At 39.6% G+C, this 12,669-nt stretch overlaps 1 protein-coding gene across 3 annotated transcripts in view; it reads left to right on the forward strand.

Annotated features, from left to right (window-relative positions):
• The first annotated feature begins 7,192 nt into the window (after positions 1 to 7,192).
• The window catches only part of BCLAF1 (BCL2 associated transcription factor 1), a 29,535-nt gene continuing 24,058 nt past the window's right edge, over positions 7,193 to 12,669 (forward strand). For 2 of the 3 annotated variants that reach the window (XR_003005090.1, XM_024759000.1), the window contains exon 1: positions 7,193 to 7,332. The gene's annotated coding sequence lies outside the window, so the exon portion shown is untranslated. The remainder of the gene's footprint in view (positions 7,333 to 12,669) is intronic. The other variant, XM_024758999.1, reaches the window with a different exon arrangement.

A 12,669-nucleotide genomic window follows, 5' to 3' on the forward strand; every position in this document is an offset into this window, starting at 1 on the left:
TATATATATATATATATGCATATATACAATATAATATTACTCAGCTGTAAAAAAGAATGAAATATTGCCATTCGCTGCAATATAGATTGACCTAGAGTTTATCATACTAAGTGAAGTAAGTCAGACAGAAAGACAAATATCATACGATATCAGTTACATGTGGAATCTAAAATATGACACAGATGAACTTATTACAAAACAGAAACAGACTCACAGCATAGAAGACAATCCTATGGTTACCAAAGGGGAAGAGGGGGAGGGATAAATTAGGAGTTTGGGATTAACAGATACATACTACTATTTATAAAATAGATAAACAACAAGGACCTAATGTGTAGCACAGGGAACTATATTCAATATCCTGTAACAACCTATAATGGAAAAGAATCTGAAAAAGAACGCATATATATATGTATAACTGAATTACTTTGCTGTACATCTGAAACTAACACAACATTGTAAATCAATTATACTACAATAAAATAATTAAAAAAAATAAATGTGCTAGGCAAAATCACAATAAAAACCACCAGGCTTTTGGGAAAAATAGGTTTGGGGTATAATACTCAAAAACTTCATCAGTTACACATGAAAAAAAAATAGGAACCCAACAAATATGGTAGCAGACTTTTACACATGTTAAGTGGTTAAGAAATACATAAATACTAAAATAAAATAATATTTTATCTTAAAAATACCTGAAGTTTACTTGTAGAGATGGGTATCAGGAGGGTTGTGAGTTGTTGTCAAGTGGTAGAAGGAGGGTAATCTGAAATCAGAAGGAAAGATGTAACGTGAACGGAGGATGAGTGTGAGTTGAAGTAGCTGGTAGGTGTTGGAGGTGTTTGTTTCAGTATTCCAACCCAGTTCAGTTCAGTGGGGTGTAGTTACTGCATTCATGTAGTAATTCCTGCAGACAAGATTGCACATAAGCATATTCTGTCCTTGTCTTTTTGACCTCACACACTTGAAGCACTTGCTTCCCTTGGTCTGGTAGTCAGTCTCCTAGATGGTCCCCAATGATCTTCACCTCTTGGTATTTACACCTTCGTGTAGTTTACTTTCATACTGTACCAGGGATTGGTCTCATTGACCAATAAAATACAGTAGAGTGATGGTGTGCCACTTCTGAGATTAGCTTATAAAACACTGCAGCTTCTGTCTTGGGCTCCCCTTTCTTCCGTCATTAACTCTGGGGGAAGCCAGATATAGTATGGGGACACTCAGGGATCCTATAGAGAGGTCCATGTGATGAGGAACTGAGGTCTCCTGCCTACATCCACATGAATGATCGTGGAGTGAATCTCCAGACTTCAAATGACTGCACTCTCAGCTGACAGCTTGACTGCAACTACATTAGAGACCCTAAGCCAGACCCATCCAGATAACCCCTCCCAGATTCCTGACCCACAGCCACTGTGAAATAGTACCTGTTGTTTAAAGCTGTTAAATTTTGTTATGCAGAGAACTAATACACTTGATTTCATTTATTTCGTACCTCCCTGGCTGGTCTTTCTCTATCTCCTTACTGGTTCCTCCTCCTCTTTTAACAAATCTATAACGGTTGAATTCCTTTGGGATTCAGTCCTGGGTCATCTCTTGTCTCTCTATATCTGTCATACTACGATATTAAGTATCATCTTTATGCTTCATCTCTGAGCTGGAATTCTCCTTTGAACTACAGACCCACATATTCGACTTCGTATCTTGCCTCTCTACTTGGACGTTTCACAGACATCTTAAACCTAACATATTAAAAATGGAATTCCTAATTTCCTTTCTTTCTCCCAACGTGTTCATTCTTTCCTTCCCTATCATTCTCTCCAATCTTCCCAATTATCATAACGGTATCAAAATCCAGTTAATTAAGGCCAAAACCTAGATAGCAACACTAATTCCTCTTTGTCTAAACTCCTAATCCAATAAAGCAGCAAGATCTGTCCATCCGTTTCCAAAATAGATTTACAATTATTTACATTTTCCTTTTCTCACAATGATCATTGTTACCTCACCTAAACTACTAAAACAGCCTCTTAACTGGTCTCCCTGCCCACTGTCAATCCATTTCTCAGAGATAGCAGCTTGAATGATCTTTTTCAAATAAATCATGTCATACCTCTGATTACAATCTTTCGATAACTTTCTACTGCAGTTGGAATGAAATCCAAACCACTTATGTAGTTTATAGGCTTTGCATGACCTGCATTTATCTATTTACCCTCATCTTGAACCACCTTCCTCCTGATTCATTATGCTCAGTACCATTTTTTCCATTCCAGAAACATAAGGAGATCTTTTCTGCTCCAGGTATTTCGCACAGGTCAGTTTCTCTAACTGGAATATTCTTCCTCCTATTTTTCCTACTCCTTATCTTTTAGTTCTTCCCTTAAATCTTGTCTCCTCACGAGGACTTTCCTGATGAAGCATCCTCTCTGAAGTAAGTCTCCCTCTCATATTCTCTGCCACTTCCTTACCAGTATCAGACCTTGTATTATGTCTGTTTCCATGTGCTCTCTCTGTCCCACTTATTAGATTGGCAGCCTCCTGGAGAGCAGTGTCAATGTTAGTCTTTGTCACCACTCTGTCCCAAGCACCTGGCTCAGTGTCTACACTGCACATACTTCATTTTCGTGTGTTAAATGAATGGATGAATGGATGGATGAATGAATGAATGAATGAATAAGCATGTGGTGAAATCCCACCAATTCTTTAAAAGCTAGGCCTTCCCTCTTTCACCACTGGCACTTCTCCCATGAAGCTATCCTTTTGTTTCCTTTGTTTAGAGAGTTATACCCTATCTCTGCTAGATTTTGAGTTCCAACAGAGAAGAAGCAACGATGTCTTCTTATTCCCATGATATCTGGACGATTATAGGTACTCAATAAATCAGTGGTTCTCAGATTTCAATGTGTGTGCCTGCCCTCACAGATTCTGCCTTAGTAAGTGTGAACTGAAATTCAGTGTGTGTCATGGTTTATTTTTAAAATAAGCAACCCAGGTTATTTTTGTATCACACTTTGAGAAAAAAATGGTACTGCCTGTCAATATCTGTGGTGACTCCTCTACACCAGGCTTAATTTTTAGTTCTCATAAGCAATGAGGGTGAAATTTCAACACCCCAAGAAGTCTGGAGAGCAAAGGGTTATTGTCCCCCTCCCCCAATGTAATATTTCACCATTTTTGGATATCCCCATATTTTTTGAGCCCTCTATGTAGTTTTAGCCCTCTGCTTGTGATGTCAATTGATTTTTTTTTTAATTGTGTGTGTAGAACTGAGAATTTAGACCTTTTAGGGAACAGACACAGAAATATTTGTCTGCAGTTGTGTAGGCAACTGCCTTTAAAAGAAGGAGATGCTCTGCTCCTCTTATAACCTCGCTTAAGGGAGAAATGATTTTTGGTGACGAATCTAATCATAATTCCATTACCACATTTTAAGTAGACTTTCCTCTCTGCTCTTTAGTAGTTACATTAAATAGCCAGCTGGCATAATTTTGGGGCAAAGATTTCTTATGAAAACTTTGAAAGTATTACATATTCCATTTGTTGCAATAATCTTTGTGAGGAAGATGGACGTTAATCTTGGTGGGACTTACGAACAATGGTTACCAGTTGCACTTTGATATTTTAATTATTTTTCAAAATGGAGAAATGAATATTAAGGAACAATACTGTAATAAATAATTCTTGAATAAATAATTTTTGTAATTTTAAATCTTGGGGGAAAACAAAAAACTTTCACATTCTTAGTAGGCAAAAGAGGATAGAAAGAGTGGGGGATGGAAAACCCAGTCAACTTGTGTTCACCAGTAGGAAGTGAAATAGATTAGGCAAGGGGAAACATTTATTTCAATAGTACAAATAGGGAAAACTGTCAGACCATTTGGAAAAATGTCTTCATAGACAGAAACTGACTCTACTCAAAGTATGCAACTGAGGATTCTTGTTTGTGAGCAACAGAAACCAACTCTGGTTAACTCACTCAGAAAAGAAATTTACTGAAAGATATCAGCTAGCTCAAAGTACAATGCACATTTTACCACAACTAGAGAAAAAAAAAAAAGGAATAAATGCAAAGCCTTGGGAAGGATAGGAACAGAGGAGGCAGCAGAAACGATAGCCAACGCCCTCCCCACTGCCCGCCCCCAGTCTTAATGGAACCTCTGTTGGCCCCATTTCCTCTTTTGCCTGCTTCTCACTACTGTTGTTCGGTTAGCAACGTCACTATTCTCAGGGAGTTAGGAGACAGGGACTCCAAATCCCCCCTCAACTTTAATTTCCCCAAATAAGAAAACAGTTCCGATATTGTTCAGCCTAAAAGCACAAACAAAATAAAACAAGCAAAACTAGTAGAATGAGGGAGTTTGCCTTAGTGGTCTAGCCTTCCAACCCCATTTTCATTCCTATCTTCTTTGTCCTTTTCAGACATCAAGTCTTTTCCGTTCTCCCTTTCAATTATCTTAAACAAAACAAACCAAAACCAAAACCCTAAGGAAAGAGTTTTATAAATACATTTGTGGTAAACTGTCAATGACTTATAAGTTAAAATTAGTTTACTAATTTATTAGATGTAAAATATTTCAGTATTCCTTTTGTATGCATTTATCTTATTTTTAAGTGACCTTTTATTTACTAATTGCTTTTAATTAATTAATTTATTTTGGCTGTGTTGGGTTTTAGTTGTGGCATGCAGGATCTTTCGTTGCACTGTGGGATCTTCGTTGTGGTGCGTGGGCTTCTCTATAGTTGCGGAATGGAGGTTTTCTCTCTAGTTGTGGCATAAGGGCTCCAGAGCGCGTGGGTTCTGTAGTTTGAAGCACGCGAGCTCAGTAGTCGTGGTGCGGGGGCTTAGTTGACCGGAGGCATGTGGGATCTTAGCTCCCCTACAGGGATAGAACCTGCATCCACTGCATTGGAAGGTGGATTCTTTACCACAGGACCACCAGGGAAGGCCTGCATTTATCTTATTAATAAGGTTAGTCATTTGTTTACAATTTATATTTCTTCTTGGAACAATTTCCTATTTTTATTCAATGTCTTTTTGTTAAATGGGCTCTTGATTTTCCCCGTATGTTTCTCTCCACATTATTTGTATTTTCAACAGGAAACAAGAGAATGGAACAAAGAATGCAACTGTAATGGTGGAATTTCAGGTTTTGAAAGTAAAATAAGACAATACAGTGAAGTACATAAAACATGATCTAAATTCAAGATCCTCTAATTTGGAGGTTGGTAAAAGCAAGTATCTCAAATCAAATGGATTTAATTCAAGGGAAGCCTGGACTGCTTTTTATTGAATTCTTCAGGTATTCAGTAACACCTGTATCTTGGTATAGAACTGATCTTTTTTCTTTTGATTTTGAAATACCTGATATTAATTTGGAATGAAGATTCTGTTATAGAAAATGTATTTGAAGATGCTAAAGCAGAGAGCGGAAACAATTCTCACACCACTAGCGGTTGAGACGTACCTCTAGGTATTTTGAGGTATTTACTATTTACTAAATTTAGAAAGTTTTTAGGTTTACTGTAAGTGCAGTAAAATTTACACACACCGGATACAGAGGAATTTTCAGTAGATTTTACTTGAGAGAAGGTGAGTATAAACCAATTTGCAGTCATTATTGTAATGACAAGAATACTGCTAAAGTGTTCCAATGTGTCTTGTCTCCTTTGTTATTACCTCAGGTTATTTGAAAGCACAGTTATACTACCTCACACTGAAAGGTGACTTCATTTTCAATGCATTTGCAATAGAATTGCAGAAAAAGGCTTAAGATAATATCCTAGCTTGCAAAGCACTCCTGTCAGATTTTTGTGTATTTTGAAAAAATGGATAAGGGCTTTTAGCCCTAAGGGGTCCCCCCCTCCCCCTCCTTTACCTGCAGAATAGTAGAGTTTTGTATTAAGCCATCAATGGTTAGGTTTTCTTTTTATTTTCTTTTAATATAGTTTATCCATTCAACATATATTTACTGAGCACCTACTAAATGCTTGGGACTTATCAGTGCACCACATAGGCCAAAGATTACTGTTTCCACATTCTGATGGTGATGATGGGGTGAGGGGCAGGCTGTACAACAAGAGAAAACTGAGAATACATCCCATGAAAATCACGTATTTTTTCCAGTTGAGCTGGTATATTGGATTGTGAGGAGAGAACCCCCTAAGTACAGAGTTAAATTCACAACTAGGTCCCAATACTGGACTGCATTTAACTGACAGAAGACTGGTTGCTAATTACAACTTTGAAATCCTTTAAGGCAGTTTACGTGCCTAAAGAACAAAGTTATAACGGTTTTAGGCCCAAAGGAAGTAAGTGCAGCAAAGTATTAATAGAAAACGTGCTATATGGCTCCTGCTGAAATTCTATCCAAATCAAATGTGGCTTGCCTATTTATAACCTGATTTATATTTTTGGCAGATTAGACTGTGTTTCTTGGCCAGCACAACTGATCGTTAAGCTTCGTGCTCTGCTTTATTTTCATGCTCATGCCGACGTCCCTAAGTTCCGAAGTGGTAATGCCTCAACCACGTCCGAGAAAAAGCAGCATCCTCTGACGCTAAACAGCCAAGAAGCCTAAGCCGCTTCGGAGCACTGCGGCGTGAACTCCGCTACGCGCGGCAGAGTTGGTGTGACGCCACTCAAAAAAGGGACTTAGATCGTGGCCATTTTTCTCCTTTCTAAGTGCGTCCGACATATTTTCTATCAAAGCAAAAGCAGCACTTCCTGGTTTCCAGTTGGCGTCGGAGAACTCGGCGCTTCCTGGCGTAGAGAGACGCAGTGTGCGAACAGAGCAGCCCCTTGCCTCCGCGTCTTTTCTTCAGTGTGAGATTTTTTGCTGGCCTGGTCTGAGTTGGCGCCACAGAAAGCATGGACCAGACGAACAAAAAGTGGGGGCGACAGAAAAGTCCGGAGGGTTCCCTCAACGCACGGCAGAGAGGCCAGCGTACCCAACCGTGTGGTCCATCGACCTCAGGGCCGAGCGACAAGACCCCGCCCGCTGTCTACCGCCACCCTGGCGGAGGCGGCTGCTAAAGGCCGGAAGGCGGGGCCGCCAGATCATCGCGCGAGACCAGCCACGCGACTTCCCAGAAAGCCTCGGGAAACATGTTTTTAACGGCCAGGGAGCCGGTTTAGGGCGGAGGGGTGGGCGGGGCCTGCCCATATATTTAGCAGCACCGGAGGCCACGCCCCAAATCGGAAGTGACGGAGAGGAGCTAGCGCGTCGAAGATAGCTCTATGGTTTTCCTCCCGTGCTTGAGTCGGGAAATGGCCGCGGTGTAGTTACGAGGAAGATAAGTCCCGGGAACCGTGCTTCGGCGTGTCAGGTAGGCCTTGCGTTGCATTCAAATTACTCAAAGGGCAGTGTATGTCGAGGAGGAATGAGTATTGTTGAACCTTTTGTTGGTAGTGGCGGGTTGGCGGCGACAGGAGAACCCAGGAGACCTTGCGCCGTTATTTATGCGTTTCCCGGTCAGCTTCCCTCAGGTTTTCGAGGCACTACGGCCCGAAAAGGTGGGGGTGGGGTGAGCAGCGAGAACGGTGTGTGCGCGCGCGCGAGCGCGCGCGGCTCCGAGCCTGGCTCGATACCCACAGACCGCGCGGCCTTCTCATGCGCTTGCGCAGATCTCTCTCTTCAACCCTTCCCCCATTTCCTCTGCCCGGACCTCTGCTCGCGCCCGACTGAACGCTCGCCTCGCGCACGCGCGCTTCCTCCTCCCTCCCTTCGCCGCCTTCGGCCCCAGAGGCGGCCCGAGGTACAACTTGTGTTCGCCTCTCGCCACCTTTCTTCCCGGCCTTTGGGGCTTTGATAGGATCACTGACGTGCAGCGAAGTGCCTTGGGTAGGTTAGCTAACCCCTTTCCGCGTCGTTTGAACTCCTTTTCCCCGGCTTCACGCTCCCAGTCGGTTTACGCCTTATTTTGGTTACCTCACTTTGTCTTAGGATCCTGTTCCGCTCTTCAGACCCCGGCGTCGCCTCCGGGGTTGCGGGAAAATTTTCTGCGGGGCTAATCTAATCGGGCCCCCCGTTAACTCTGCTTTGAAGCGAAAGTGCACTTTTGACTGTAGGAGTTGGTGCCTAATCACGGTTTCTTAGTTTGGGCAGCGGGCCTTGGTCGATGGATCTAAGAACGGCCCCGCCACCCCCGGGCCTAAAGGGCAGTTGTGTAGTACCCGCGAAGCCACGTCCTTTTTGCAAGAGTTTCAGCCCCTTGTACCTCGTTAGAAATGTTGCAGCCGTGGTTGGTACAGTTGGTGGTATACATGGAGGGGAATGGTGAGTTGAGGTTAAGGACTTTGCCCTTATTTTATTTAAGTCCGTAGTTGGCTTTATTTACTTTTAAGGTTTATCTCGTCAGAATCAATTAGTAGTACTGGCAGCTACTTTTCGATGTCAAAAATTTTTTTTTTATAAATCATTTTGAATTGAAAAAACTGAGACTAAAGTTGGAGGCAGATATGACCAAAAATGATGTACAGAGATTAGCTGCTTCAGACTTGTATCTTTTTGCAGCAGCGCCTTTAAAATTTTTTTGGTATTAAAAAGCAAAACAAAATTTTTTATCTCTCAATGTAAATTTTCTTTCCGATTGGACTGTAGTTGGGAAGAAGGGTTGGGCTGCAGGTCAGACAATAAAGAACCTTTACATAGGAAAAACCCCTACCAGTTTATTTGCATTATTATGTGATCCTAGCCAATTTAGGGTAGGTAATCGAATCGAAGGTTTGTGTGTCTGAAATAACTCACTTTAAGTGAACAACCTAAAGCCTGTTTACTGATGGCAGTTAGCTTTTTTTTTTTAAATACCACACTTTCACTGATACATTGTGGTAAACATTGAAATCCCCCTTGATTCAGATAATTAAAATGGTGGCAAAGGAAATTTTTTAGGCAGAGCTGATTCTTGACTTGGAAGAACAGTAGTATTTTAGTACTTGGAAATAGACCTGTAAAAACTTGTCACTTGGTAGGCTCAGGTCTAGTTGAGTTTATTGAATGACTTAATGTGGGCAGCTAGCTGTACTAGATTAACTATGTGAGTCACGACTTACAGAAACGAAGAAAGTCTTTACAGTTCTACATAGAGCTTTGGATTGGGAGTTTCCAGAAGCTACGTTCAAAATCATTAGTTGACCACAACTGAATTCTCCTGTGTAATTAACAGTGATTTATTAAATAACAAGAAGTAGGTAAGGGGATCAAGAAGTCCAACTTATATCTCTGGGTAGTAAGTGTAAATGTTTAGTTTATAGTTGTAGGTTAGGAATTTGTTCATTTTTCAACTCCAGTTTCTTAAACAGTGGTCATCAGTATTATGTCGGAGTCTTAAATATTTAATGTTTTATTTGTCCTCAGGGCTGGGAAAGAAACAGTCTACAAACATTAATGTAGTAATAATACAGGCCTACATTTGTGTATTATTTTGGAATTTTTAAACACTTTAATTTTACTTGATCCAGTGTTTGTCCTTATACTAGGTGGAGGCCAAAAAAGGTAGAAAACTTTTTAGGGCTACATGAACCACGGATTGGCACACCCTGGTCTAGAATGAAGGTATTCTTTCTTTTTCTCAGTTCTGTGCGCTTTTTTTTAAAAAGCAGGCTGACAAGGAGCTGGACAAAGAACTAAAAATTTGCAGCTAAACCTATCATTTTTTAAAGCTTTTACTTGTGGAAATTTTCAAGCACAAAGTAGAGAGGATAGTGAACTGTTTGTTATCTAGGTTAAATAATTATCAGCATTTACCGATTTTAATATTTGTTTTTTAAAAAATTTTTATTTTATATTGGCATATAGGTGATTAACAGTGTTTGTTTCACGTGTACAGCAAAGTGATTCAGTTATACATATATCCATTCTTCAGATTCATTTTTTCTGGAGTGTTTTAAAGCAAAATTACTTTTTTGTAATGCTGGTTAATGCCATATCAAAAATATCAAACTTAAATATAGTAATCATTTGAAGCAGAATTAATAAACTGCAGTTAAGACTGTCACAGACCAGGTTTACCAATAATGATAGTTAACATTTGAATGCATACCATGTGCCAAACTTTAAGTTGCTTACGTTTATTAGTTCAGTTTGTTAATTTTAAGCCTATGAGTAAGTATCGTAATTAACCTTATTTTATAAATGTGGAAACTGAAGCTGGAAGAGATTAAGGTAATTTGTCCAGTGTTGGACAGCTAGTTAATGGTCAAGCCAGAATTTTGAACCTAGTCAGTTGGAGTGAGAGTCATGGGATATTAATTTTAGGATTATTAAAGATGTGAATAGCAATAATTTGTTTACAAAAGCCCAGATTCCCTGAGTATGATAAAATTAAGACGGCTCAAGTATGCTTGAAAGGGTAACCAAAAGAATCTCTTCTGGAGGAGCTTCAACTTGGGTATTTTGTTGAGCCCAGTTGTCTTTGCTCTTTCCATCACTTGTGTTCTAGCTGATCATTATGTATTATTCCATAAACGATATGCTCTGTTAAGAACTTTATTTATTTTTGGACCTGCTGCCTGACTTGAGGGATCTCAGTTCTCTGACGAGGGATTGAGCTGGGCCACATCAGTGAAAGCCCAGAATCCTAACCACTAGGCCACCAGGGAACTTCATTTAGAAAAATAAAGCCTGACTCATTCTCTTGTGTTCTTCACTGGTTGGTGAATCATTTGGATAAAGGTGCATGAAGCACTTCATTCTCTATCTCTTTTTACAGTGTGTTAGTAAGTGATCTTGTTCAGAATAGAGGGAAGATTGATTTGACATTTTGAATTATATATGTAGGTTATGGCCACATCAGGCACCTGTCAGGGTATCGGAGAGAGCACAGGAGATCTTGGTCAAATTCTGGATTAACTTTTTACAGTCTGTGACCATGGGCAGCCTAAAAGGGCAAACATCTCCTGTTTTTGCCCCCAAATTTGCACTTCTTCCAGATACTTGAGCCCAAAACTTAGAATTTAGGAGCACCATTGATTTTTCGTTTTCTTTTTTTCAATTCCCTGTGCTTCACACCACTAACAATCTGTGAGCAAGTACTGTTGACTCTGTACTTCCAAACCAGATTCTGGATTTGCTTCTTTTTTCTTTCTTTATTGCTACCACATTATCCAGGCAACCATTATATTGAACTTCAACCTTCTAGTTTGTCTCCAAGTTCTTCTTTCCAAGTTGTTCATGCTCTACCCAGCAGCCATCTTAAATCTTATGGTGTGACTTCCCTGATCAGGCTTTCCAGGGCTTTCCCATTACAGTTAGAATAAAATCTAGACTCTTTACTCTGGCCTACTTACTAGATGCTATTTGATTTGCTCCTTTCCTGTCTCTCCTGTTTTATCTTATACCCTCTCCTTGATCACAGCGCCTCAACCTTCTTACTGGTCTTTTTGTCCTGAATTTGCTACATTTGTGTCCTTTGCCTAGAATGCTTTTCTTTTCTTGGGTCTTTGCAATGTTCCTTGTCTTTAGCTTAACTGTTACCTCTTTAAACACAGTTCAAGGACCCACTGTAGTAGTCCTGCTCTTCACCTCTTGACATATTACTTTTTTGTTTTCTCTCTTCCCCTAGCTTGAACATAAGCTCCAAGAGAGTAGGGAACTTAATGTCTCACTTAAAGTGTTATATTTCCTACACTAGAATAGTTGTGCCTGGCTTGTGATAGCCACCTTTGTTGTAAATTCATATGAATTCTGAAAGCTTAAATTCATCTGAAAGATGGGGTTAAATACGTAGTTTATAAGATTATGAGGATTAAGTCAGGTGATTTTATTTAAAGTCACCTAGCACAGTTCTGGGCACATGGTTGGTAGTTAAATTTGCTGTGTAATTTGTTGATTTCTGTTCTTCTTCAGTTGTTTTTGGGAGGGCAGGGACCTTTTACAGTTATGTCTCCCATAATATTTAGCACAGTGCTTTGTACATAGATTTCATTAAAAAAAAAAAAAGAAATGGAGCAGATTACAGTCTTTGTACTATCTTAATATATTATTAAATGTTAAATATAATTTACATTATATATTATTAAGTATATTGTGTGACATTTTATATATGATCATTGAGTTCTTGGTATGGATACTTGAGAATGTATTCATAGATTGTGAACAAGAATGTATGTCTCATCTACTAGTCTAACAGCCTACAGCCCCTCCTTCCTCACTGCTATTTCTAGTGTATATTTTCTTGGAACTTCAGAAAATCATCACTTGGAGTAAAGAGAGATTTGGCAGTTGGTTCTTCTCTGGATATATAGAAATTAAAATTAGCCTTTTAGAATTGTTTGGGGGAAGTGTTAGCTAAAATGAGCCTTGTATCACTTCCAGCAGTGAATCAGTAGTATTGGACTTCTAGGTCAGCATAAAGTTTCATAACAACGCACCAATTTAGATGATGAGAGTTTTCCTCTGCCCACTTGGGGGATTTGATATTTTTAAAACTAAACATGCAAGGACTTTAGAAATCTTTTTGTTTCTGTATCCATGACCTTTTGTTTTTGCTAATTTTTATTTTGGTGTATTTCCCTTAATTGCTAAGTTTCTGAAAGCTCAGATCTCTTAATCCCCTCAGCTGTAGGGCCATGGGTATTTAGGGGACATATTCTTGATTTACCAGTCTAATTTTAATTTCTTCTACTTTGTATTTTCATTGTTACTACATTTTTCATTGGATTGA

Source organism: Neophocaena asiaeorientalis, unplaced genomic scaffold, assembly GCF_003031525.2.
Source record: "Neophocaena asiaeorientalis asiaeorientalis breed wild unplaced genomic scaffold, Neophocaena_asiaeorientalis_V1.1 scaffold5, whole genome shotgun sequence".
NCBI classification, from domain to species: Eukaryota; Metazoa; Chordata; class Mammalia; order Artiodactyla; family Phocoenidae; genus Neophocaena; species Neophocaena asiaeorientalis.